The 26,332-nt window shown below is 42.7% G+C and overlaps 1 protein-coding gene and 1 long non-coding RNA gene across 2 annotated transcripts in view; both read left to right on the top strand.

Moving 5' to 3' along the window:
* LOC126213310 (uncharacterized) overlaps positions 1–17,471 on the top strand; it is a 42,269-nt gene extending 24,798 nt beyond the window's left edge. The window contains exons 2-3 of the long non-coding RNA XR_007541136.1: positions 4,727–4,873; positions 17,390–17,471. This is a non-coding gene — a long non-coding RNA (uncharacterized LOC126213310). The remainder of the gene's footprint in view (positions 1–4,726; positions 4,874–17,389) is intronic.
* Positions 17,472–17,517: 46 nt separating this feature from the next.
* The window catches only part of LOC126212778 (uncharacterized), a 30,787-nt gene continuing 21,972 nt past the window's right edge, over positions 17,518–26,332 (top strand). The window contains exon 1 of the mRNA XM_049940182.1: positions 17,518–17,647. The gene's annotated coding sequence lies outside the window, so the exon portion shown is untranslated. The remainder of the gene's footprint in view (positions 17,648–26,332) is intronic.

Here is a 26,332-nt window from a genome sequence, read left to right as displayed (position 1 = left end):
TGCTGGGGGATGCGTACCCCTAAACTTTTTGGTCGGCAAAGTAATATTTTTACGATTCTGAGAACTTGGAAGAATTCCAAAGATTTATTTCACGGATGTATATTTTTTATTTCGTTTTTTCGTGTTGGTAATTGCAATATGAACGATACCAGTGCAGTTTTTGGTGGGAAAATTGATGTCATTGACTGTTTCATGCATTTCGAAGCTGCGGCAAATCTTCTCGGCAACTGAATCGCTGGCAGCCAGTTCGACAAGCATGTAGTGCCTTTTTGCCCGCTAATAGTGGGCGATGGTAGTGCTAAACGGATGTGTGTACGCTCAAATCGCATGCTTCATTTGAGGTGAGGTAAACTGAAGTGTTAGATACCACTTTCTCTTGTATGTTTGTGTGTTTCTCAGTACTGCCTGCTTCATTTAAGCTGTAAAGTCAACTGAAGAGTCAGATATCATTTTTTTTCCGACATGTTTGATGACGTCATGGCTAAAAGCAGACGGGTGGTATCCCATGCTTCAGTTATAACTAATTTTCGCTGCATTATATCCCATGTTGGAGTACCCTCAAACTTCTTTTTAGAAAAAAAGCATTGGTTAGGAGAGTATGTGGATGGAAGAGGGGGCGAATGAGGAAGAGGTTTCACATCACGGACAGTCTGATGGATGTCGGCACATACACTGGCATTGGGGAGCAGCAATGGTTTGCAGGAAATGGAGATGCAAAGGACCTGCCAGTACAGCAGAAAACTGGTGGTTATGGCTGTATGGAAGGGAGATATGGATTATGGGAAAACCAGGGTGGAAGAGAAAGTGTTTCAGATATGGTTATACAAAAACACGCTGATATTAAAGTGGAATAATAAGGGGGGTATTGCCTGGGCAAAATGAATTTGTGCAATACGTTGACTATAGTCCGATCCACGAACGGTGGTGGTTCACGCATGTCGAGGCACGGAAGGGGATTTCATTGTTGACGATTCCGAGCGACGGTCGCAGTTTGTGCATGTGCGTGCTTTCCGCTTGGAGGTAGCATATATCCTGCAAATTTGTGTCTCGCTCGCTTGTGCAGAATTTATCACTTACCACCGGCATCAGCGATGACAACTCGGAACTAATAGAATAGAAAGTCACTAAAAAACATGCAACAATCATGTTTAATGCTCGCATTACCTTCAGAATTCACAGCCAAGCACTCGGAACACTACTCAATGCTCATTGGCTGTCTGAGAAGGTGTGATGTTTGTGACTCCAACTGTAATAGAAGGGACAGGATGATAGGGCATTGTTAAGAAATTAGGAAATAACTCCAGTGGTACTGGGGAGAGGCATAGAGGTCAAAAACTGTATGGTGATACGGGGATTGTAATTTGTCAAATAATTGGGGCATCTTGATGTAAATGCTGCTCTGAGATCAAGAGGTTGCCATGGGAGAGGAAATTGTGGTAGGCCTCATCAAATCATCTGGAAGACTGATGATTCGAATTGGAATAGAAATTCTGAGGAAAACAGCGAGACAGTTCTCAGCATGGTAGCAGTGAATAGGGGCAGAAGAACTGTTGAAAATTGTTTAATGTTTGTTGCTTAGACTCATTAATGTGCCTTTGTCAGGGCAAGTATTTAGAAGCAAAGTTTATGGAACAGCATATTGTGGAAACTGAAAATTTTGGGATGACAGAATGTTACACTGGTGAGAAAGAAGTAGCAATGTACAGTCTCTCTCTTCTTTGCAGAAATGTTTTATATTCAAATTAGAACTAGCAGATCACAAACATCCGTACCGTATATGTGAATTCCTTTCTTTCTTTAAATTGTTATATTGGCCCTGGCTCTTCCTGATCAGATATAATTGGAGGTGTTTGTTTTGCAGAATGAACCCTAATTTTAGTATACTAACTTTTCAGTTTCTATGTTTTATCCATAAATGTTTGAATTTCTTTTTGATGCTCTAGATTTTTTAAATGTTTTTCTGGGTGTATATATTTTACCTGTGTGTGACATGTTTCTAAAACAGTGCAGTTAGTGACATGCCTCTAAAAAATCCAGTTATATCCTCTATCCTCTAGCAAGATAGTTTCTGTTGTTTTTCTTTATCTCAGGGTTGAAATTTTTGAAAATGCCAAGTACAACAGCAAAGTACACGTTTAATTTTCATTATTTATGCATTTTTCAATGGTTGCAACAAAGGATAGTCTGTTTCTCTGGTACTTTCTTTTAACATCTGTTAAGTTCCTAATGTTGTGTTATCAGGTGTTTAGCTAAGTTGGCAATTCCATTTTTCTGTACAATATTCAAACCATTGACCTAGCTCTCTTCTTCAGCATTTGAATACCTGAGACGCATCATTAATGATTCGCCAAGAAAACTTCATGTATAAAATCAGTTCAGGCTGTGCTGCGCAGTTTTGATGGAAGGCATTGTTAAGTATACCACCAAAAAGTGTTATAAACCTAGTTGCTACAAAATAAAATTCTCTAGTAGCTTTTTGATAGTAACTGTAGAAAACTATTAGGTCTACAACTTTGGTTCCGCCGTTTTGCAATAGACGGCAGTAGCGGCAACTGGGGTTCAGGTGGTTGATCATAGGTGTAATGGAATAAGCTTAGGCATCTGTAAACATAAGGCCATAAAAATATTAGTCAATTTGTGATTGGATCATAAGGTTATTCTCAATTAAGTACAACAACTTACGTACCCATTTCTCGCCATTTGCGGGAAGTTTTAATTTTCTGCTTTAACATGAAGAAATCTGCGGCTGTGGCTCTTAAAATGCTGGGTAAGACCAATGGTGAGGGAACTGTTAGTGGTTAGAACGTGCAGAGAATGTTTTCAGCGCCTTAAGAACGGTGATTTTGATGTCGAAGACGAGCATTGGGGGAGAGGGGGGGGGGGGGGAGACGGAACGTTTTCGTAGCTACTGAAACAGACGAAGACAGTCACAGGACGTCATTATTGAAAGCAACTGATGCGTATGAGTCCAGCACAGACACACAAACAGCCACAATACAGCAATAGACACATAAAGGTAATTTTGCAGCAGGTCAATGCACAACCCCATGTCGCAAAACCTGTCAAAATACACATGGAAATGTTGAAATGAGAGGTCCTATCCTGCCCGCATATGTTGCTCTCTCTGACGGCCACCTTTTTCGATCAGTGGCATACAGTCTGGCTGAGCAGCACTTCCGATCATGCGAACAAGTGCAAAATTGAATCGATTTGTGGATCCCCACAAAATACGCCCAGTTCTTCTGCCACGGGATTCGTATGCTATCCGAAAGATGGGAAAATGTAGTGGCCAGCGATGGGCAATACTATGTATCATAATATTTTTTTAAGTTTTTCACAATGTTGGAACACATGAGGCAATACTGACCCTACGACTTACCCTAGAGAATCAATTAAGGAAAGGCAAACCTACATTTCTATCATTTATAGGCTTAGAGAAAGCTTTTGACAATGTTGACTGGAATATTGTCTTTCAAATTCTGAAGGTGGCAGGGGTAAAATACAGGGAGCGAAAGGCTATTTACAATTTGTACAGAAACCAGATAGCAGTTATAAGAGGCTAGGGGCATGAAAGGGAAGCAGTGGTTGGGAAGGGAGTGAGACTGGGTTGCAGCCTCTCCCCGATGTTATTCAATCTGTATATTGAACAAGCAGTGAAGGAAAGAAAAGAAAAATTCGGAGTAAGTATTAAAATCCGTGGAGAAGAAATAAAAACTTTGAGGTTCGCCGATGACATTGTAATTCTGTCAGAGACAGCAAAGGACTTGGAAGAGCAGTTGAATGGAATGGACAGTGCCTTGAAAGGAGGATATAAGATGAACATCAACAAAAGCAAAACGAGGGTAATGGAATGTAGTCGAATTAAGTCGGGTGATGCTGAGGGAATTAGATTAGGAAATGAGACACTTAAAGTAGTAAAGGAGTTTTGCTATTTGGGGAGCAAAATAACTGATGATGGTGGAAGTAGAGAGGATATAAAATGTAGACTGGCAATGGCAAGGAAAGCGTTTCCGAAGAAGAGAAATTTGTTAACATCGAGTATAGATTTAATTGTCAGGAAGTCTTTTCTGAAAGTGTTTGTATGGAGTGTAGCCATGTATGGAAGTGAAACATGGAGGATAAATAGTTTGGACAAGAAGAGAATAGAAGCTTTCGAAATGTGGTGCTACAGAAGAATGCTGAAGATTATATGGGTAGATCACATAACTAATGAGGAGGTACTGAATTGGGGAAAAGAGGAGTTTTTGGCACAACTTGACTGGAAGAAGGGATTGTTTGGTAGGACATGTTCTGAGGCATCAAGGGATCACCAATTCAGTACTGGAGGGCAGCGTGGAGGGTAAAAATGGTTGAGGGAGACCAAGAGATGAATACACTAAGCAGATTCAGAAGGATGTAGGCTGCAGTAAGTACTGGGAGATGAAGAAGCTTGCAGAGGATAGAGTAGCATGGAGAGCTGTATCAAACCAGCCTCTGGACTGAAGACCACAACAACATTTTTCACAATAAAGCCCTGAACTTCGAGAAAAAAACGGCTGAAGCAAAGTTGTAGACCTAGTATATATGTTTTTTTTCTGTTCTTTGCTATACATTGTCCTTTTATGTTTCTCAGATCTGCTACTGTTTCCTCTGTTTCTCATTCATTTGCTTGTGTTGTATACAGTGTACTTCAAGGCGTTAATTTGTCACAGTGACTCACTACTAGGTTTGTGTTGTCGTGTTGCAGCACGATGACGACAGGCTCTGCCCCGTCGACGGGACCGCTGGGCTGCAGCGGCGAGGTGGAGGGGCTGAAGACGCACATCTCAACGGCTTTTGGTGGGGTGCTGCACCGAGCCGCCAGTAACCAGCTCGAGAGGGGACTCGACCCAGGGTAGGTGCAGCATTACTGCGCCACTCCGTGAACACATACTTCCCTGGTACTGTCACAGTCAACTGTTGACTTCAGGATGTGTAGTGTGTGTTGCCTGGTTTGGATGACTATTTCAAGTGTGTTACATTTGTATGTCAGGATTACCGTCTATGATTTAAAAATTGAGTCACTGTTACCATTTATTATGTCACATTGCCAGGTTTTGTACAATGTTGCCCTCGATAGATTCACTGATAAAATGTTCATCCATAGCTAAAGAAAGAAGTTCTGTACACGCATGGGTCCTCAGCTCGTGGTCATGGTTCGATTCCCGGCGGGGTCAGGGATTTTCTCTGCCTCGTGATGACTGGGTGTTGTGTGCTGTCCTTAGGTTAGTTAGGTTTAAGTAGTTCTAAGTTCTAGGGGACTGATGACCATAGATGTTAAGTCCCATAGTGCTCAGAGCTACACTCCTGGAAATTGAAATAAGAACACCGTGAATTCATTGTCCCAGGAAGGGGAAACTTTATTGACACATTCCTGGGGTCAGATACATCACATGATCACACTGACAGAACCACAGGCACATAGACACAGGCAACAGAGCATGCACAATGTTGGCACTAGTACAGTGTATATCCACCTTTCGCAGCAATGCAGGCTGCTATTCTCCCATGGAGACGATCGTAGAGATGCTGGATGTAGTCCTGTGGAACGGCTTGCCATGCCATTTCCACCTGGCGCCTCAGTTGGACCAGCGTTCGTGCTGGACGTGCAGACCCCGTGAGACGACGCTTCATCCAGTCCCAAACATGCTCAATGGGGGACAGATCCGGAGATCTTGCTGGCCAGGGTAGTTGACTTACACCTTCTAGAGCACGTTGGGTGGCACGGGATACATGCGGACGTGCATTGTCCTGTTGGAACAGCAAGTTCCCTTGCCGGTCTAGGAATGGTAGAACGATGGGTTCGATGACGGTTTGGATGTACCGTGCACTATTCAGTGTCCCCTCGACGATCACCAGTGGTGTACGGCCAGTGTAGGAGATCGCTCCCCACACCATGATGCCGGGTGTTGGCCCTGTGTGCCTCGGTCGTATGCAGTCCTGATTGTGGCGCTCACCTGCACGGCGCCAAACACGCATACGACCATCATTGGCACCGAGGCAGAAGCGACTCTCATCGCTGAAGACGACACGTCTCCATTCGTCCCTCCATTCACGCCTGTCGCGACACCACTGGAGGCGGGCTGCACGATGTTGGGGCGTGAGCGGAAGACGGCCTAACGGTGTGCGGGACCGTAGCCCAGCTTCATGGGGACGGTTGCGAATGGTCCTCGCCGATACCCCAGGAGCAACAGTGTCCCTAATTTGCTGGGAAGTGGTGGTGCGGTCCCCTACGGCACTGCGTAGGATCCTACGGTCTTGGCGTGCATCCGTGCGTCGCTGCGGTCCGGTCCCAGGTCGACGGGCACGTGCACCTTCCGCCGACCACTGGCGACAACATCGATGTACTGTGGAGACCTCACGCCCCACGTGTTGAGCAATTCGGCGGTACGTCCACCCGGCCTCCCGCATGCCCACTATACGCCCTCGCTCAAAGTCCGTCAACTGCACATACGGTTCACGTCCACGCTGTCGCGGCATGCTACCAGTGTTAAAGACTGCGATGGAGCTCCGTATGCCAAGGCAAACTGGCTGACACTGACGGCGGCGGTGCACAAATGCTGCGCAGCTAGCGCCATTCGACGGCCAACACCGCGGTTCCTGGTGTGTCCGCTGTGCCGTGCGTGTGATCATTGCTTGTACAGCCCTCTCGCAGTGTCCGGAGCAAGTATGGTGGGTCTGACACACCGGTGTCAATGTGTTCTTTTTTCCATTTCCAGGAGTGTATTTGAACCAGCCATACACGCATGGTGGCCATTTTTTGCCAAAATAACAACACTTTTCCCTACACTTTTATGTGTGTGTGTGTGTGTGTGTGTGTGTGTGTGTGTGTGTGTGTGTGCGTGCGTGTGCGCGCGCGCGCGCGCGCTCGCGCGCGCGCGGTGCGGGGAGGGGGGGGGGGGGGAATCAGGGCTTGTGCACAGGGTGTTTCAAAAAGATTTGTTTGATTTCAAAACTTCATATTGATTCATAAAAACTTCAAACATAGGATGAACTGCAAAATACTCATAAAATTCTATCTGTGCTATTAAAATTACTCTGTGTGTTCACCAGCAGCAGCTCAGACATCTAGACAATAGCTAAATTCGTCATAAATTTTACACAATATATCTGCTATGACGGAGGTTATTGAAGATGTTATTCGTCAATTTTTTTGTGTTTGTGGGGAATCCACAGCCTCGAGATGCTTAATAAATGTCTACATGGCCCGTAATAGGCTGTAATGCGATGGTTTTTTATTTTATTTATTTATTTATTTATTTATTTATGCATTTATTTTACCTGGCAAGATTAGGGCCTTCAGGCCCTCTCTTACACCTAACCAGGCATACTCAGATTCAACAAATTTCAGTTTCTACAGAACATTAAGGACATATAACATGTTATACAGTATTAATGTTAAAGAAAAAATAGAGATTATAAAAGTAGTACAATGATAATTATAACAATCAAAAAATAATTATAACAATCAAGAATAATAATAATAATAATGACTATGTATATGAAAGTAAACAGATTTTTCTTTTATGAATGTCAGTCCTATTGCTAGTTGGGAATTTTCTCGTTATATTCTTGCAGCTTGCGAGTTATTCTCATCAAGCAGAGACATAAGACGATGGAATGGGGTGAAAGAGATATAGAAGAGGTAGATAGGTTAGAGGAAGAGAAATAGAATGGTAAAATTCGAAGCTATGATGGAGAGGAGAAAGAAAAAGATGAGAGGGGCACAACAATGGTGGCTATACCGTCCCTAATATGTAAGTCTTGAGTTCCCTCTTGAATGCTGAGTGGTTTTGGATAAGACGCAGATCACAGGGGAGCGCGTTCCATAGTCGTATGGCTGAGATGGAGAATGACACGGAGAAAGATTTTGTGTTATGTAAAGGTACAGCCAAGATGCTAGACGTATCCGATCTGGTATTGCGGTTGTGGAATGATGAGAGGTGTTTAATGTGAGAAGATAAGTATTGGGGGCACCAGTGGCTAAGAAATCGATGAAGAAAGCACATCGTGTGGAGATCGCGTGCCTTATGAGGGCGTATCCAACCTAGCTGGGAGTATGAAGGACTGATATGATCATACAACCGTATATTGCATACGTATCTAACGCATGCATTCATCACTAGCTCGAGGCATCTCGAATTTTCACTACTTGTGCCGTGTTGAACTACATCACAGTAGTAAAGATTAGGCAAGACTAGTGTTTGGACTAACTTTTGTTTAACATGGGTTGGAAATATTTTTCTAAATTTTTGAATTGCGTGTAGGGAGGAGAGCGATTTCCGGCAAGCTGTGACTGTTTGTTCTTCCAAGTTTAGGTGTTCATCCAAGATTATTCCAAGGTCTTTTACTGTTTTTTGGTATGGAAGTTGGGTACCATTGAGGAGTATTTGAGGGACTGTTTCGCGAAAGTACCGACTGATTAACTTTGGATGAGATATAAGTATGACCTGGGATTTCTTGGGGTTTAGTTTCAGACCTAGGTTCTGTGCCCATCGAGAAACAGAGCAAAGATCTGCGTTCATACTCGCTACTGCGTCAGCAATGTTCTTGGGGCTTGCACTTATGTACAGTTGGATGTCGTCGGCATATAGATGGTAGTTGCAGGAGTGAATCACTGAAGAAATATCATTAATGTACAGTGAGAAGAGTAATGGACCAAGGACGGAGCCTTGGGGAACTCCAGAGCGCACGTTTTTCCATGATGACTTTTCCGACCCACAAATGACTTGTTGACTTCTGTTTCTGAGGTAGCTGTCGAACCAGTGTATTGCGCTGTTTGAGAAATTCAGCTGCTTCATTTTAATTAGTAATATATCAAAGTCAACTGTATCAAAAGCCTTGCTAAAGTCAAGCAGTGTTAGGATGGTAGCTTCACGTCTGTCCATAGCATGTTTAATGTCATCAGTTACTTTGATTAATGCAGTTGCTGTACTATGGTGCTTTCGAAAGCCTGACTGATATTTGTCGTGGATGTTATGAGTTTTGAGGTAGTCAGTCAGCTGTTCATGGACGATGTATTCTAGGGCTTTAGATATTGCAGGAAGTATGCTGATCGGCCTGTAGTCACCTGGCGACTTAGGGTTGTCAGTCTTGGGTATAGGTTGAATTAAACTTTGCTTCCACTCAGTAGGATATGTACTACTGACAAGAGACAGGTTGAAGATGTCTGTGATAACTGGAGTAATAGTGTTTACGACGTTCTTAATCATGCCAATGCTCACTCCATCATTTCCTACTGCCTCGGAAGAGATTCTCATAATTGCCTTGTGTACTGTGCCGGTAGTGGCATGTTTTAGGAAAAACTTGTCTCTCGAGAGATTGATATCTTGGGGCTGGTAATTTGTCGCTGCGTGGCAGTTTACAGCCGTTGAGAAGAAATCGTTTAATTCTTCTGCAGACGCTTGATAAACAGCGTCAGATGTTCGCTTCCCTATACCAAAACTGCGCAGCTTTTTCCACAGTGCAGCAGGTTTTGATATGCCGCATACGACAGAGCGGGCATGTCTGATTTTGGCATTCCTCACGCTTTGCTTGGTTCTATTTCGGAGTTTCCTATAAGCTTCGTACGCCTCGGGAGTTGGGTTTCGCTTGAAGGTCCTATGTGCAGCATCACGTTTATTCATTAACTGGCGTAATGCAGTGGTGAGCCACGGAGCGGGAGCTCTCTTTACCTTGACAGTGCGTTGAGGAGCATGTTTATCATGCAGTGCAATAATTTTGCGACATAATTCCCGAATTTTTCCGTCTAAAGTCTCTTCATTGCTTATATCATGCCAAGGGATGTCTGAGCAATCCTTTTGAAGAGCGTCATGGTTAACATTTTTTAGGTTTCTGTAGGTTACCAGGTGAGATTTTTCTTTGGTAGTATGTACTGAGTAATTTAAGAATATCACGTCATGAGCAGAGAGTCCTGGAGCGGATGTCTGATTGGCGCGAATTATTTTATCTGGTCGCTTTGTTGCTATTATATCTATGAGTGTATGGCTGTGTGGCGTGTGATGAGTTGGGTCCAGCGGTGTTAAACTCATATCATTGGAGTGGAACAGTCTCTTTAGTTTTTCTGCAGAGGGAGATTTTAACTGTAAGTCGATGTTTGTGTCGCCCATAATGATTATGTGTTCATACAGTGTCACGAGCGAGGACAGGGCAGACTGAAAGGAGGACATAGCACCGACGTTTGGAGGTTTATAGATTACTCCAATTAGCAGTTTCTGATTTGATGTATTTATTTCGAAAAACAAGAACTCTGCTTCCCCTTCGCCCTTTGCGTCTGATGTGCATAGTATAGTAGGTCTCAGATCAGAGCGAACATAGGCACCCACACCACCCCCGCGTCGTGTTTCACGATCTGCCCTTAGGAGAGAGTAACCAGTGATTCGGATAGCGTCGGAAGAAATGTTTGGTTTCAACCAAGTTTCAGAGACGAGGATAATATGGAACAGCGATTGGCAGAACAGGTCACAGAACTCGTCGAAGTGAGCCGTTAGCGACTGCGCGTTCGCGTGGGCCACAAAGAGCCCGCCGCCGGAACCGGTCCGTCCCATTGTGGCCGCCTGTAGGACCGAGCGCGCTCCGTCTACCTGCTGGCCGGAAGAGGGACAAAAGATGGATTTCGCGGGGGAAGACATATTTACAGGTGTGTCCAAGGTCGTGACTGACTCAAGCGTCTGTGGGCTAAAGGTGAAAGACAAGCTGGAGGTATCGGAGAAGGGAGCGAAAAGAAAGATGGAAAGTGGCAGTAGTGGTTTCGAAAAAGATAATAGTAGTAGTAGTGGTAGTGACGAGGATGAAAATAACAGATATAGAAAGGCGGTTTTAAGGAGATTCCTGTTAATGGAGAATGTTAATTCCCGTTAGACTGACAATATGAATATACATGAGCACTTATGATAGACAAATAAATAAGCAATATTTATGTGAAACAATTGACTGATTTTAAATAGAGTACTTATGGTACATATAGAAATAACGAAGCAATATTTACGTAAAAAAATGAAAAGAAAGAATAAAAATTAACTTATATTAGACAGAGTACAATATGAGACTGTGTCTCGCGAGATTTCGCTCAGTCTTTCAGTTCGGACATGTTCGTCACCGTTTTCCTCCCTCCTTCCGTCTTGACTACGATCCTGCCATCCTGGGTCCAAACATTTTGAAGGCCGAACTGTGTGATCGCAGTGTTCAAATCTTTTAGTCTTTCGCGCGTCAGATCTTCCCTCAGGGTAACCCCACTCTTGGCGAGTTTTCTTTTCTGAGCAAACACTTCAGCTCTTTTCCGGTATGACACAAATTTAATTATTATGGGCCTGGGTTTCATCGCACCTGGTATCCTGCGCCCAACACGGTGGCTTCTGTCAATATCGGCCACGTCGATCTGCACGCCAAGTTTCTCACGCACGAGGCTAATGGCCAGGTCGTCGGTGTTTTCACGGTCGTTTTCAGCTACCCCGAACAAGCGCAAGCTGTTCCTTCGCTGATACTGCTCAATTTCATCGGTGGCCGCAGACAGTTTTGCTTCTAGGTCGGCGGCTTTTTTCTCTTGTGCGGCCAGGGACTTTTTAAGAGACTGGATTTCGGTGCTGTTGCGCCCGACAGACTCTTGCAGTTTGTCCATGACCGCGGCCGTCACAGAGTCCGTGATGGATTGCACTATTACGTCTAGCGTGTCTTTACTGTGCAGCGCCGCACTCACCTGGGACCGGACGAGCTCCCCGATGTCGGGAAACGAGGCCTCACCTGCCGCCGGAGACCGGGCGCCCGCGCTGCCTGCGCCCCTGTAGCCTCGCCTGCTGCCGCTTACTCGTGCTCTTCCCATTTTTCACTCACCTATCACTTATCACTTGTGGTAATCAACGGAGAACAACACACCACGGCAAGTAACGCTTGTTTAGTCGGATGCACACGTTGTGGACTGCCGCACTTCTCTGTAACACCTTCAATGAGCGGAAAAACTCGGGAGCCAAAGAAACGCGCGTCACTCAGTGGCCGCCATCTTACTTAACCGTGCGATTAGCTGACTTGAACTAAGCATCTTTGTCAACCACCTGCAAAACCAACGTGGAAAGGCACTACATTGTCTGCGTATATCGCCATGTATAAATAACACTTTACACGCCTCACATTAAGATAAATCATTACTTTACTTCCTACTCACATTTGTAACATCTGTATTTCATGTCATTTTCAAATCACTGTTAATTACAAGTAAAAAGTAGCCAATTCCATCATTTTACGAAAGAATCCACACTACAGTGACACCTCTTAAGATGAACTTTGCTCTGTGTACTACAACATGGTAACTGACTACAGCTGGTAATTTGTTCTCACAGATACATATTCATCCAAAGACTTAGACTCTTGGTAGCACGTATCTTAGGCACGTTATACCGTGACGTCCGTTGTGTTGCTGCATTGTAAGGTGTCACGTATACCGTTTGTATATGTGTATGTCATCCCTTCTTTCCTTCGTCGATATCAGAGTATGAGAAATGTTTATGTTTGCGTTTACCTATTTGTTGTGGACAACACACAACTACACGGCCACGGTATCACCTGATTCCGGGAATAGCTAGCTTAATATAGTATAAAGATAGTGCGTTTAAAAGTGTGATATTGTTCTTCACTTAACCTTTGAGACTTCAAGAACCAGCTACTCTTAATCAGGCCCAAAACTCGACTTGTAACGAGAGCACTTGCGATCAGTCTGTCACAGTATTAATAATACGTAAGGCTATACACCACTGTAAGAAAATATCACAGTTCATGAAATAACAAAATATACGAGTAAACTTCTTTATATTTTTCCTTTTTATTTAATCAAATGCTTTCAAATGTTTATTTTGCACCCACAAATCATCCACACCTGGATGTAGAGTGTAAATGTGTGCAGAAAAAATAGTACGCTGTTTCTGCTGATAACCACGTATGAGCTTTTGGGTTGCTAGGCTACTTCGATCAACAGGATTTATACTGGATATTGAAAATGACCTGTCCTGCACAATGGCTCATCAACTATTCTACCCTTTTGCGATAACTAAGAATTCATGTAAATTGTATTTTCGCGAGTTTAAAGCAAACCGTCGGCAGTGCAAAAGCAGTCTTGATACTGCGACACACTCATGGTGCTTACCAGCCTGTCACGAAATTGACCTGCATACATCTACAACCAATTTCAAGGTCACAATTCGCCCTACATGATTGTGTGCAATTGAACTTCACCCAATCAATTATTTTTGGAATCGTAATCACTGATCCTGACACTGACCATCATAAACACACAATTAAGACATTTAAAAAAATTTTTTTTACCCCCTCTAAGAGCGAACAAATGATGTCACGTCATCTGCGTAGTTATTAAAATATTATTCCAAATGATCGGAAACATTTATCATCATTATATTTTAATGGTAATAAAAAAAAAATATGATTTACTATCGGAAAGTAACACATAACAAATCGCAAATCACACGTAACTAAAAGACAGCTTTGCTAAGGTCCGGACTTAATCATGCAAAACTGTATAAAGAAATCCTCCGTATCTCAATTTCTCCATGCCAACTGACAGATACAAATAAGATATTCAAGACCTCATAGATTAATCCCGACCTGCAATGTTACAACGTAGTATATATTGCTGGTGTGCCAGACTTAGTTGGTTTCATGTATAAAAACAGTCAGTGACCAAAGAATACAGTAAGGGCATACAGATGGACATAAAATATTGTATACAGTATGTGACATATCATCAGACAAACTACATTATTTTAAACATCATATTAACACAAATATACATGAGGTATGTACAAAATTCCACAAATAATAGAAATAGAATATTCTATCAACTGCTGGCGTGCCAAGTATAATGATCGTTGTATATTGTAAGTCATCAGGGCCCGGAGGCTTTTTCTAGACACATAGAAGCCAGATGTGACTATTTGTTCAGAAAGATAACCCACAATTTTTTTTTAAACAACCAATATACAATGCGTGAAAGGGTGACAAACCAAATTTCAGCTGCGTTATAAAATGTTTCATCCATTATTAGGAACATCGAATACTGTATATGACAGTATCATAATACGAAATGCATTAAAAACCATGGGATAAACAGAATAACTTGGAAAAAAATTATAAAAAGAGGAGGAAGGAAGCCAATTTTTTGTGGAATTTTGTACGTACCTCATATATACGAGGGTGAGTCAAATGAAAACCTTAAATTTGTAATAACAAATCAAAATTTCGCACCATTATCCTGTAAGTTGGTAAGCGTGCTACGAACAGCGTGCAGAATGGTCTGTAGGTGGCAGCATAGTGCAGATGCAAACATACCATCACAGTATCAGTATAAAGATGGCCGACCCTCTCGTGGAAGCCACAGTGAAGGAAAACCGCCGAGTGACGCTGAATGACACTGCAGCATGTTTACAGATTAGTCACGGGTCAGCACACCACATTGTGCACGATGTGCTCCAGTTTCACAAAGTGTCTGCAAGACGGGTGCCACGGCAGCTGACTCCTGGAATGAGAGAATGACGTGTCGATGTTTGCAAAGAACTTCTTCGGCACTTTGAACGAGAAGGTGATGGCTTCCTTGCAAGAATCGTTACTGGGGATGAAACCTGGGTTCACTTCCACCAACCCGAAACGAGGAGAGCGAGCAAGGAATGGCGGCATTCGTCATCACCAAAACCAAAGACGTTTCCAACAGAACCGTCAGCAGGGAAGTTTATGCTGACTCTCTTTTGGGACGAAAAAGGTGTCATTTTGGAGCATGGCATGCCTAGAGGGACCACTGTCACCAGTGCATCGTACACAGATCTAAAAAATCATCTTCGGCCTGCAATCACATCAAAGCGTCGTGGATTGCTGTCAGCAGGTGTCCTTTTGCAACATGACAGTGCAAGGCCCCACACTGCCCGTACAACAGTTGCAACAATAACAGGCCTGCATTTTGAGTGTCTTCCTCATCCACCATACTCACCAGACCTTTCCCCAACTGATTTCCATGTGTTTGGAGCACTCAAAGACGCAGTGGGAGGAAAGAAGTTCTGTTCTGATGAAGAGGTACGCCACGTGGTGCGCGAGTGGTTGCGCGGACTGCCAAAAGAATTTTTTTCTAAAGGAATTTATGCACTTTGTAAGCACTGGAGGACTTGCATTGAGTGTGGGGGAGATTATGTTGAAAAGTGATACAGCTTTGTACCACTTCTGCACAATAAATAATACTTAAAAAAATAATACTTTCATTTACCTCACCCTCGTATTTCCATTAATACGATGTTTAAAATAATGTAGTTTGTTGATATGCCATGTACTGTATACAATATTTTATGTCCATTTGTGTGCCCTTGATGTATTCTTTAGCACTGATATACATGACATCAACTAAGTCTGGCACACGAGAAATATATGTTACGTGCCTAAGATACGTGCTATCGAGAGTCTTGAAGTCTTTGGATGAATATGTATCTGTGACAACAAATTACCAGTTGCTGTCAGTTACCATATTGTTGTACATAGAGCAAAATTCAGAATATGATCTTAAAACTGTTAGTGTCATGTGGATCCTTTTGTAAAATGGTGGAATATGGCTATTTTTTACTTGTAATTGACACTGATTTGAAAATGGCGTGAAATACAGATGCTACAAATGTAAGTAAGAACTAAATTAATGTTTTAACTTAATGTGAGGTGTGTAAAGTGTTAGTTATACGTGCCTCTCTATGCAGACAATGTATTGCTTTTCCACGTCGGTTTTACAGATGTTTGACAATGGCCCTTAGTAGACATTAGCTAATCGCAGGATTAAATAAATATCGCATTACGGCCTACTACGGACTGTGTTTACGTTTGTTAAGATGTTACTCTATTCTTCACATCTTCTACGTCAGGCGGTAAAAAGGAGATGTACAACACCCTTATCTCCACTTATCCCCACGAGGAAAAAAATGTCGCATACGGTCACGTCTGGCGATCTTGGAGGCCGAGAATGCAGCACGGCGGGCCTCGGAGACCCGTGCGCCCTGTCCAGCGTTGAGGGAGACTGTCACTAACAGACTGACATACATTTTTGTCTCGGTGTGGTGCAGCTCCATGCTGTAGGAAAAGCCAGTTCGCAGCATTCGAAGATATCTCTATGCTGGATGGGGTGTATGGGACCTCGAGACCCTCTAGCCTGCATTCTCAGCCTCAAAATTGCCAGACATGACTTCAAGCAATTCCCCCCCCCCCCCCCCCCCCCCCGCCCCCCCCCCCCACCCTCCGCCTGTGCGGAGGATATGTCAAGAAAAGTGTTTTCTTCTCTCCTCCGTCTCATGACAAAGAAGGGGGGAAGAATAGAATAACAGGCACCGTAACTTCTGTAAAAGCAGATAGATTGTGTAAAATTTATGACTAATTTAGCTATCATCTAGATGTTATTCGTGCTGCTGCTGGTGGACATGTAGAGGATTTGTAAAATGGTAGCTAAAACTTTTAAGGTTTTGTGACTATTTTGTAATTCATTCCACATTTGTAGTATGTTTTTATCAATAAATGTACAGCTTCGAAATCAGGTCATTTTCTGTAAAAAAACCCTGTATTCTAATACTTTTAATCTAGAGTCTAATGTAATATATATAAGGTTTATTTGTCCACACCGTCTTCATGTATTTTGTTATGCATATATTTTTTGTCTAAATATATTGTCATAGTAGGTCACATATCTTTAGAAGTCCACAGCTCATGGTCTCGCGGTTGTGTTCTCGCTTCCCGAGCACGGGGTCCCGGGTTCGATTCCTGGCGGGATCAGGGATTTTCACCTGCCTCGCGATGACTGGGTGTTTGTGTTGTCCTCATCATTTCATCATCATCCAGGAAAGTGGCGAAATTGGGCTGAGTGCAGGTTGGGAAATTGTACGGCGCTGATAACCGCCCCACAAACCTAAACATCATCATCATCATATCTTTAGAACAACAATGTTTGTGTAGTTAACACCTCACTGCTGTTGTGTGGACTAACTGTTTAGAGTTAAGTTGTTTGAGGATGGCCTAGAAAGTCAGAAGCCAGTTTACAGTGGATGAAAAAATAAATGATGTTGTGCAACATCAATATCGTGTATTTTGGTTTGTAAATAAGAAAGTGTTATTCAGTGTGAAAATGTGCTAGCATTCATGCAGTAATGGTTTCCAGGCAAAAAGTCCTTTTCAAATCAGGTGGTCACGATTTCCTCTTCCCCACTCTCTGAATGCTTCTTAGTACTGTGTCATAAAATAAGTAATCATTTTTTCTGAGAAAAGGATATAAGTTGGTACTTACTGAAGTGGATGTAGATGTATTGATATTTCCTGTGTACGTGTAAACTACAGCAGAGAGCTGTCACGATTGCAGTGGGTCGACCCACCTCACCGGCCTAAAACGACTGATGCCGGGCCAGCGGCAGGAGCGGACGGCACACGACCCCGCGCCCACCCACCCGTCAGAGGCCTCGACGAAAGGCCGAGGGCGGCGCACGGAGCCAGCCAGACGGGTGCGGCAGGAGGCGACGTCGAAACGGCCCCGCTCGTACCTGGCTCTACTTCGCGCGGCCGTGGCCGCCGTCACGAAGTCCGACTCTTGCCGCTACACCTGTTTCTACTGCGAGAGCCGGTGAGTGGCAGGGTCGCTAGTCAACTCGCGCATTCTGCTTGCCGCGTGGGCGGTACGTGGCTGTCACGCGCATCTGGATGTAGTCGAAACTGCAGCGTGTATCCTGACTCCACTGTTTGTGGTTCAGAATATTTCCTGAGTGTTTTTCTGTAGGGGATGCGTTAGTGCAAGTGGCTCGTTACAGGGTAATTGCACTTCACTTCATTTCTTATCTTCATTGTACCTATATGCCACTGAACATATACTGATGACATTGCAGATGTTAGCAGTATGGGCTGTGTATTGTTCGGAGGCAAACCTGTCCAGTCCATTCACAGTACTTAGTGTCGTTGGTAATAACACCCACTTTACTCATTGCCCACAAGCTAGCGCTGACCGTTGCTCGGTTCTGTCAAGGGTTTGTTTTACCGTCAGTACTAGTTGCACAGCAATGTGGATAGGTTTACCGGCGGATGTCGGTCAATATGCACCTTGTGTGCGGTTTCAGTGAATGCAGTGGAAGAGTGGTGCAGCAGTGCTGTGGCGAGTCGTTGGTGCAGCGGTGCTACCACGTCATGCCTCTTTTGCACAGTTTAAGAGGTATTGCATTACCCTCTGTTCTGTGTTGTACATTTTGGTGCAGAAACAAAGCAAAGGTACCTTTCATAGCAAGCTGAGTAAATCAGAATTGCGTTATTACTAGAGCCACAAAATGTGGCATCTATTTTTTGCAAAACTCTCATCTGTTTTTTGCAGAACTCTCATCTGTTTTTTTGCAAAACTTGCAGCTGTTTTTTGCAAAACTTGCAGCTGTTTTTTGCAAAACTTGCATCTGTTTTTTGCAAAACTTGCATCTGTTTTTTGCAAAACTTGCATCTGTTTCTTTTGCAAAACTTGCATTTGTTTCTTTGCAAAACTCCCATCTGTTTCTTTGCAAAACTTGCATCTGGTTTTTTTTTTTTCCAAAACTCGCATCTGGTTTTTTTCCCCAAAACTCGCGTCTGTTTTTTTGCAAAACTCGCGTCTGTTTTTTGCAAAACTCGCGTCTATTTTTTTTTCAAAACTCGCACCTGGTGTTTTTTGCAAAACTCGCGTCTGTTTTTTTTTTTTTTTTTTTGCAAAAATCTCATCTTTTTTGTGACAAAATGAGCGTCTTTTTTGTGACAAAATGAGCGTCTGTTTCGTGATACAATTAGCGTCTGTTTTGTGATACAATTAGCGTCTTTCTTGTGACACAATTAGCGTCTTTCTTGTGACACAATTAGCGTCTTTCTTGTGACACAATTATCGCCTGTTTTCTGGCAGAATTAGAATATATTTTTTGGCAAAATTAGCATATATTCTTTGGCAAAATTTGCATCTATTCTTTGGCAAAATTTGTATCTATTTTTTGGCCAAATTTGTATCTATTTTTTGGCCAAATTTGTATCTATTTTTTGGCCAAATTTGTATCTATTTTTTGGCCAAATTTGTATCTATTTTTTGGCCAAATTTGTATCTATTTTTTGGCAAAATTTGTATCTATTTATTGGCAAAATTTGTATCTATTCTTTGGCAAAATTTGTATCTATTCTTTGGCAAAATTTGTATCTATTCTTTGGCAAAATTTGTATCTATTTTTTGCAGATTTTCCATCTATTTTTTGAAAAGTTCGTGTCTATTTTTGTCAAAATTTGCATCTGTTTGTGTTGTTTGTAAATGACAAGATGCACAAATTTAAAAGGTTGTCAAGGAGTGAAGACAAACATAGCTTGCATTCTTTGAAATTGACTGTTTAAAAAAACAGTGCTGATTAGGAATGTTGTGATTGGAGTGTTTTGTTTTGCAAGAACTTCAACAGCTTTTTTTACTGAAATGGCTTGAGTAGTTTTCATTTGGCTGCATTTAACTTTTCATCAAATGCTTGTTCTATTGAAATGAGTAGCATTTTCCCGTCACTGAACTGCATGTGTCTTGGACTGATGATCTGTCTGGACATTATTCGTGTTTTCTTGCCCAGTTTGACGGTTACAAAACCTGCAAAATATAAAGTTTATCTTTTCATAGGCATTTATAGCTTTGTGACCCACACTTGGCAATGCTACAGATAGTAACTCTACTTTAACGTTAGGGGAAGAATTTCGGTGCTGTCGAAAAAAGTGACATTTTGTTTTCTGACCACTATAGCACAGAGCGCGGGTGCTATATAGTGGCAGATGGCTGCAAGTGTAAACGAACTTGAAATTTGACCACCAGAGGGGAGGGGAGTGGTGCAGGGAAATATGCCTCAGCCCCTCTCGCGAGGCAACAGCCTGCATCGAGTTCTGTGAAAGCAGAACAGATCGATCTCTTCTGGGGTTCTAAGTGCCGCACTCAAAATCCGTGATGGACCGGTGTTAGTAACTTCACTCATTTCAAAATAAGAAAGGAAAACAACAGGCAACGCACAACACAAAGCATTCGGGAACAGCTATGTCTCAATTGCTTGTTGAGCGTTGGAGAGTATTGTTAACTACTTTGTTCAGGCACAAGCTCTAGTGGTATTTGAAGCAACCAAAGGTCAAAACATCCACCACTTAATTTCCGCATTACAGTGTCTGCATTTTACCAACTTTTGAAGTTAAGCTAACAAACATATGTGCATGTTTCTTTGATATAAAATTTTGGGTGTACATATAGATGAGAATCTTAATTGGAAAATTCATATTTTGGATCTTCTAAAGCAAGTTTTGCAGTCAGAATAATTGGCAGTTTTGAGGATATAAAAGTTAGTAAGCTAACATACTTTGTATACTTTCACACTCTGATGTCATACGGAATAATATTTTGGGGTAACTCAACACTTTGACAAAAAGTATTCACTGCTCAAAGGAAAGTGATTAGAATAATGTGTGGGGTTCATAGTCACTTATCTTATAGGTGTCTTTTTAAAAGGTTGGGGAATTAGTTCTCAACAACATGGAGCAGTTTAAAAACAAAAGTGACATTCATGATTATAATACCAGAAAAAAAAAGAAAGACTTACACTATCCTTTACTCAACCTATCTTTGGCACAGAAAGGGGTAAAATATGCTGCTATAAAATTTTTTGACAAATTACCCGATTAAATAAAATGTTTGACAGACAGGAGTAATAGCTTCAAAAATAAACTGAAATAATATCTCCTTGACAACTCCTTCCATACCCTAGATTAATTCCTGAATAGGAATAAATAAATCTATAAATATAGTATATGCATGTTGTGCCATTTAAGGGAATGGGATAAGTAATAGAAATATTAATCTTTAACACTGTACTGTAATACATCATTGATACATTGCATTTGTGCTATTTTTGTTTTGCAAATGAGTTGTTACGCACATTAACTTTCAAATTGGGCTTCGCCACGTGACATACGATACCAGTTACATTTTTGATATTTATGTGCAGAAAGTAAAGCTGCTTCAAACTATCACTGATAAAATAGTTCATCTGATCACAATTTATTATGGAACAGTTTCTCTTAAGTAATCTTGTGTTTTTCATTTTGAGGCATCTATTTAGCATTTATCGCAAAATGCAAATTTTTCCAGTGCTTAAGTATTAGTCAGTAATGAGCCATCAGACACAGTGGTCGCCTTATACCAAAACACTCAGAAAATGTCCCTGAATAATCTCAGAAATTTTGTCAGTTGAGTTGAGGTTAAGTGCTACTGTTGGGAGTATTTGAAATTTTCCCTCCTGTAGGTAAGCACTGACAGGCCTCCTGTCTACTTCCAATTTTATAGTTTCCTCCAATTAGTTTTATTTTCCCTGAAGTACGTAGAATGTGTAAACTGATTTACAAAACAATATGGTACCTTACAATGGCCCATAGAACAAAGAATGATTCTATAGAGGCGTTTAAAGTGCCATTGCACCGAAACAGCACCTTTTCCTTAGTTTCACAGAGTTATAATCCAATATCGTGTCAGTTTGCCTTACTCCCGTCAGCCAGTCGCAGCAGTACAGGATGTGATGTCACTATAATTTCGCACAAATACATCAACGAATTTACATTCGTGCTCATACACTTGTGGCCATTAAAATTGCTACACCACGAATATGATGTGCTGCAGATGTGAAATTTAAGCGACAGGAAGAAGATGCTGTGATATGCAAATGATTAGCTTTTCAGAGCATTCACACAAGGTTGGCACCTGTGGTGACACCTACAACGTGCTGACACGAGGAAACTTTACAACCAATTTCTCATACACAAACAGCAGTTGACCGGCGTTGCCTTGTGAAACGTTGTTGTGATGCCTCGTGTAAGGTGGAGAAATGTGTACCATCATGTTTCCGACTTTGATAAAGGTCGGATTGTAGCCTATCGCAATTGCAGTTTATCGTATCGCGACATTGATGCTCGCGTCGGTCGTGATCCAATGACTGTTAGCAGAATATGGAATCGGTGGGTTCAGGAGGGCAATACGGAACGCCGTGCTGGATCCCAACGGCCTCGTATCACTAGCAGTCGGGATGACAGGCATCTTCTCCGCACGGCTGTAACGGATTGTGCAGCCACGTCTCGATACCAGAGTCGACAGATGGGGATGTTTGCAAGGCGACAACCATCTGCACGAACAGTTCGATGACGTTTGCAGCAGCATGGACTATCAGCTCGGAGACCGTGGCTGCGGTTACCCTTGATGCTGCATCACAGACAGGAGCGCCTGCGACGGTGTACTCGACGACGAACCTGGATGCACGAATGGCAAAACATCATTTTTTCTGATGAATACAGGTTCTGAAACTTCCTGGCAAATTAAAACTGTGTCCCTGACCGAGACTCGAACTTGGGAAAGGCAAAGGTCCCTAGTTTGAGTCTCGGTCAGGCACACAGTTTTAATTTGCCAGGAAGTTTCATATCAGCGCACACTCCGCTGCAGAGTGAAAATCTCATTGTGGAATCCAGGTTCTGTTTACAGCATCACGATGGTCGCATCCGTGTTTGGCGACATTGCGGGGAACGCACATTGGAAGCGTGTATTCGTCATCGCCATACTGGTGTATCACCCGGCGTGATGGTGTGGGGTGGCATTGGTTACACGTCTCGGTCACCTCTTGTTCGCATTGTCTGCACTTTGAACAGTGGACGTTACATTTCAGATGTGTTAAGACCCGTGGCTCTAACCTTCATTCAATCCCTGTGAAACCCTACATTTCAGCAAGATAATGCACGTCCTGTAAGGGCCTTTGTGGATACAGAAAATGTTCGATTGCTGCCCTGGCCAGCACATTCTCCAGATCTCTCACCAATTGAAAACGTCTGGTCAATGGTGGCCGAGCAACTGGCTCGTCACAATACGCCAGTCACTACTCTCGATGAACTGTGGTATCGGGCTGAAGCTGCACGGGCAGCTGTACCTGTACACGCCATCCGAGCTCTGTTTGATTCAATGCCCAGGCGTATCGAGGCCGTTATTACGGCCAGAGGTGGTAGTTCTGGGTACTGATTTCTCAGGATCTGTGCACTCAAACTGCGTGAAAATGTAATCGCTTGTAAGTTCTAGTATAATATATTTGTCCTGTGAATACCCATTTATCATCTGCATTTCTTCTTGGTGTAGCAATTTTAATGGCCTGTAGTGTAAATTAAGGATAACTGCAGAATGTGGTGCCACACAACGTGGCACTACACAAAACTGGCGCTAATAGAATAGGAACATAGGGAACACACACGACACACATCTGTAAGTCCACGGTATTGGTGGTAAGTTGAGAAAACCGTCCCGAAACAAATGTTGTACAAAACGCCACTGTTTGCTGCGCATGTACCCCGACATCAGTATGGGATATGATCACCGTGCACACGTACACAGGCCGCACAATGGGTTGGCATACTCTGGATCAGGTGGTCGAGCAGCTGCTGGGGTGTAGCCTCCCATTCTTGCACCAGCACCCGTCGGAACTTAGATCAGATGGTACTGAAGGAACTAGATTAGGAAAGGTAGAAGAAGAGTTCTATTTCAGCAACAAAATATATGACAGAGAGCTTGAAGTAGAGTTGATGTAAAATGCAGACTGGCAATATCAAGAGAGCTGTTTCTGTTCAGGTCAATTTATAATCATCAAGAATAAATTCGAGTGTTACAACACTTTTATGGAATGTATAGATTGCTACTCACCATATAGCAGAGATGTTGAGTTGCAGATAGGCACAATAAAATGACAGTCAAACACGTAAGCTTTCACACACCTCATCACTGTCTTTGGCTGCTGAGGTCATATTCTGGCACCTCTTTGTGTTGTGCCTGTCTGCAACTCAACATCTCTGCTACATGGTGAGTAGCAATTTACCATTTCCATAATACTGTCATTACTACACCCTGGATTTTCCATTGTTTGAGTGTTACGAAATTTTTCTGAAGGTATTGTATTATTGCGTCAGCATATTAGTTGCTAGAAACTTTCAATAGTCCATTTTTGGTTGTCATTCACTGTTTTACTAATCCCATTCCATATTTTGTGAAGAGTCAAAAATAGAAGTATATCGAAACAAACTTTGCCCTGTACTCCCTGCTAAGTGGGTTCCACTGCACTGGTGTGCATCATAACGGGTTCCTCGATCTCTGTTTGTGTGTGTATTCCGCGATTGTGATTAAGTTCTACTGCATGTTCTCTATATCAATAACTTTTTAATTTGTTCTTGATCATTAGATCGAGTCATTTGTATTGATATATCATCTTCCTAGCACATGTAAACTGCCCGTAACAACAACAACAACAACAATAACAATAAGAAATGTGATACAAGTTAACACAGGTAAAGATTTTAGAAGCTACACCATCGTAGAGTTCTGTCTGCGGCTATAAAACTGATCAACAGTGTGTTCCATTGACGATTTTTAGTTGTATGCTATCATTTGTTACTTACAAAGAGCAAGAATTCTGAAGAAACTACCATAGAAGAAAGCCTAGATTATTTTCTTTTATCATTTACATTAGGTGAGTTGGAAATTGTATGTGTATGTGCTACATGGGTAGCAGGGATCGTGCAGTTGACCAAAGACAAAATGGGAAACAGAAAAACACTTTAGAGATGTCTGAATGACAATTGCAGGCCCCCATTGTCTTCCGACAGTAAAACCTGAGTCAAATGCATAAAATAGTATTTTGCCTAACCATTATAAAAGTGTGTGGCTGTATGTTTATACAATATGTGATCAAAAGTATTCGGACACCTGGCTGTAAATGACTTAAAAGTTTGTGGCGCCCTGCATCGGTAATGCTGGAATTCAGTATGGTGTTGGCCCACCCTTAGCCTTGATGACAGCTTCCACTCTCGCAGGCATACGTTCAGTCAGGTACTGGAAGGTTTCTCGGGGAATGGCAGCCCATTCTTCACGGAGTGCTGCACTGAGACTAATAACCTCAGCAGTTGAGTCCCATAGTGCTCAGAGCCATTTTGCTGCACTGAGGAGAGGTATCGACGTCGGTCGGTGAGGCCTGGCACGAAGTTGGCGTTCCAAAACATCACAAATGTCTTCTATAGGATTCAGGTCAGGACTCTGTGCAGGCCAATCCGTGTAACCACTCTGCCAAAGGCCGTCCATTATGAACAGGTGCTAGATTGTTTTGAAAGATGCAATCGCCATCCTCGAATTGCTCTTCAGCAGTGAGAAGCAAGAAGGTGCTTAAAACATCAGTGTAAACCTGTGCTGTGATAATGACATGCAAAACAACAAGGGGTGCAGGCCCCTCCATGAAAAACACACCATAACACCATGGCCTCTGAATTTTACTGTTGTCTCTACACACGCTGGCAGATGACATTCACTGCGCATTCACCATACCCACATCCTGCCATCAGATCGCCACATTGTGTACCGTGATTTGTCACTCCACACAACATTTTTCCACTGTTCAATTGTCCAATGTTTACACTCCTTGCACCGAGCGAGGTGTCGTTTTGCATTTACCTGTGTGATTTGTGGCTTATGAGCAGCTGCTCCACCACGAAATCCAAGTTTCTCACCTCCCGCCTAACTGTCATAGTACTTGCAGTGGATCCTGATGCAGTTTGGAATTCCTGTGTGATGGTCTGGATAGACATTTGCCTATTACACATTACGACCCTCTTCAACAGTCGGCGGTCTCTGTCAGTCGACAGACGTGGTCGGCCTGTACACTTTTGTGTGGTACGTGTCCCTTCACATTTCTGCTTGACTGTCACATCGGAAACAGTGGACCTAGAGATGTTTAGGAGTGTGGAAATCTCGCATGGAGGCATATGACACAAATGACACCCAATCACCTGGCCACCTTAGGAGTCCGTGAGTTCCGCGGAGCGCCCCATTCTGCTCTCTCACGATGTCTAATGACTACTGAGGTCACTGATATGGAGTAGCTGGCAGCAGGTGGCAGCACAATGCGCGTAATATGAAACATATGTTTTTGGGAGTGTCCGGGTACATTTGATCACATAGTGTATATTCCACATCTCCTCCTAAATCACCGCACTGATTGTAACTGAGCTTCGGTCACTGAATGTATGTACAAAAATATGTCATTGGGCTACACAAAGTTCCAGGAGGCATGAAGTTGTAAACACTGGGATGTGTGAAAAACTGCCACATCATGCCTGTTGTTTTAATTTATTACTTCTTTCCTTCTAACTTAATATAGAGAGAGATGTGCTAGTGCGTCTGGAAAGAACCACTGTGGGTGTGATCATTACCTCTGTCTCCAAGGGGCGAGGGTGC

The sequence above is a fragment of the Schistocerca nitens genome, chromosome 11 (genome assembly GCF_023898315.1).
Source record: "Schistocerca nitens isolate TAMUIC-IGC-003100 chromosome 11, iqSchNite1.1, whole genome shotgun sequence".
Taxonomy (NCBI): domain Eukaryota; kingdom Metazoa; phylum Arthropoda; class Insecta; order Orthoptera; family Acrididae; genus Schistocerca; species Schistocerca nitens.
The sequence above is the reverse complement of the archived record's forward strand: the minus strand, read 5'-3'. Positions and strand labels throughout refer to the sequence as shown.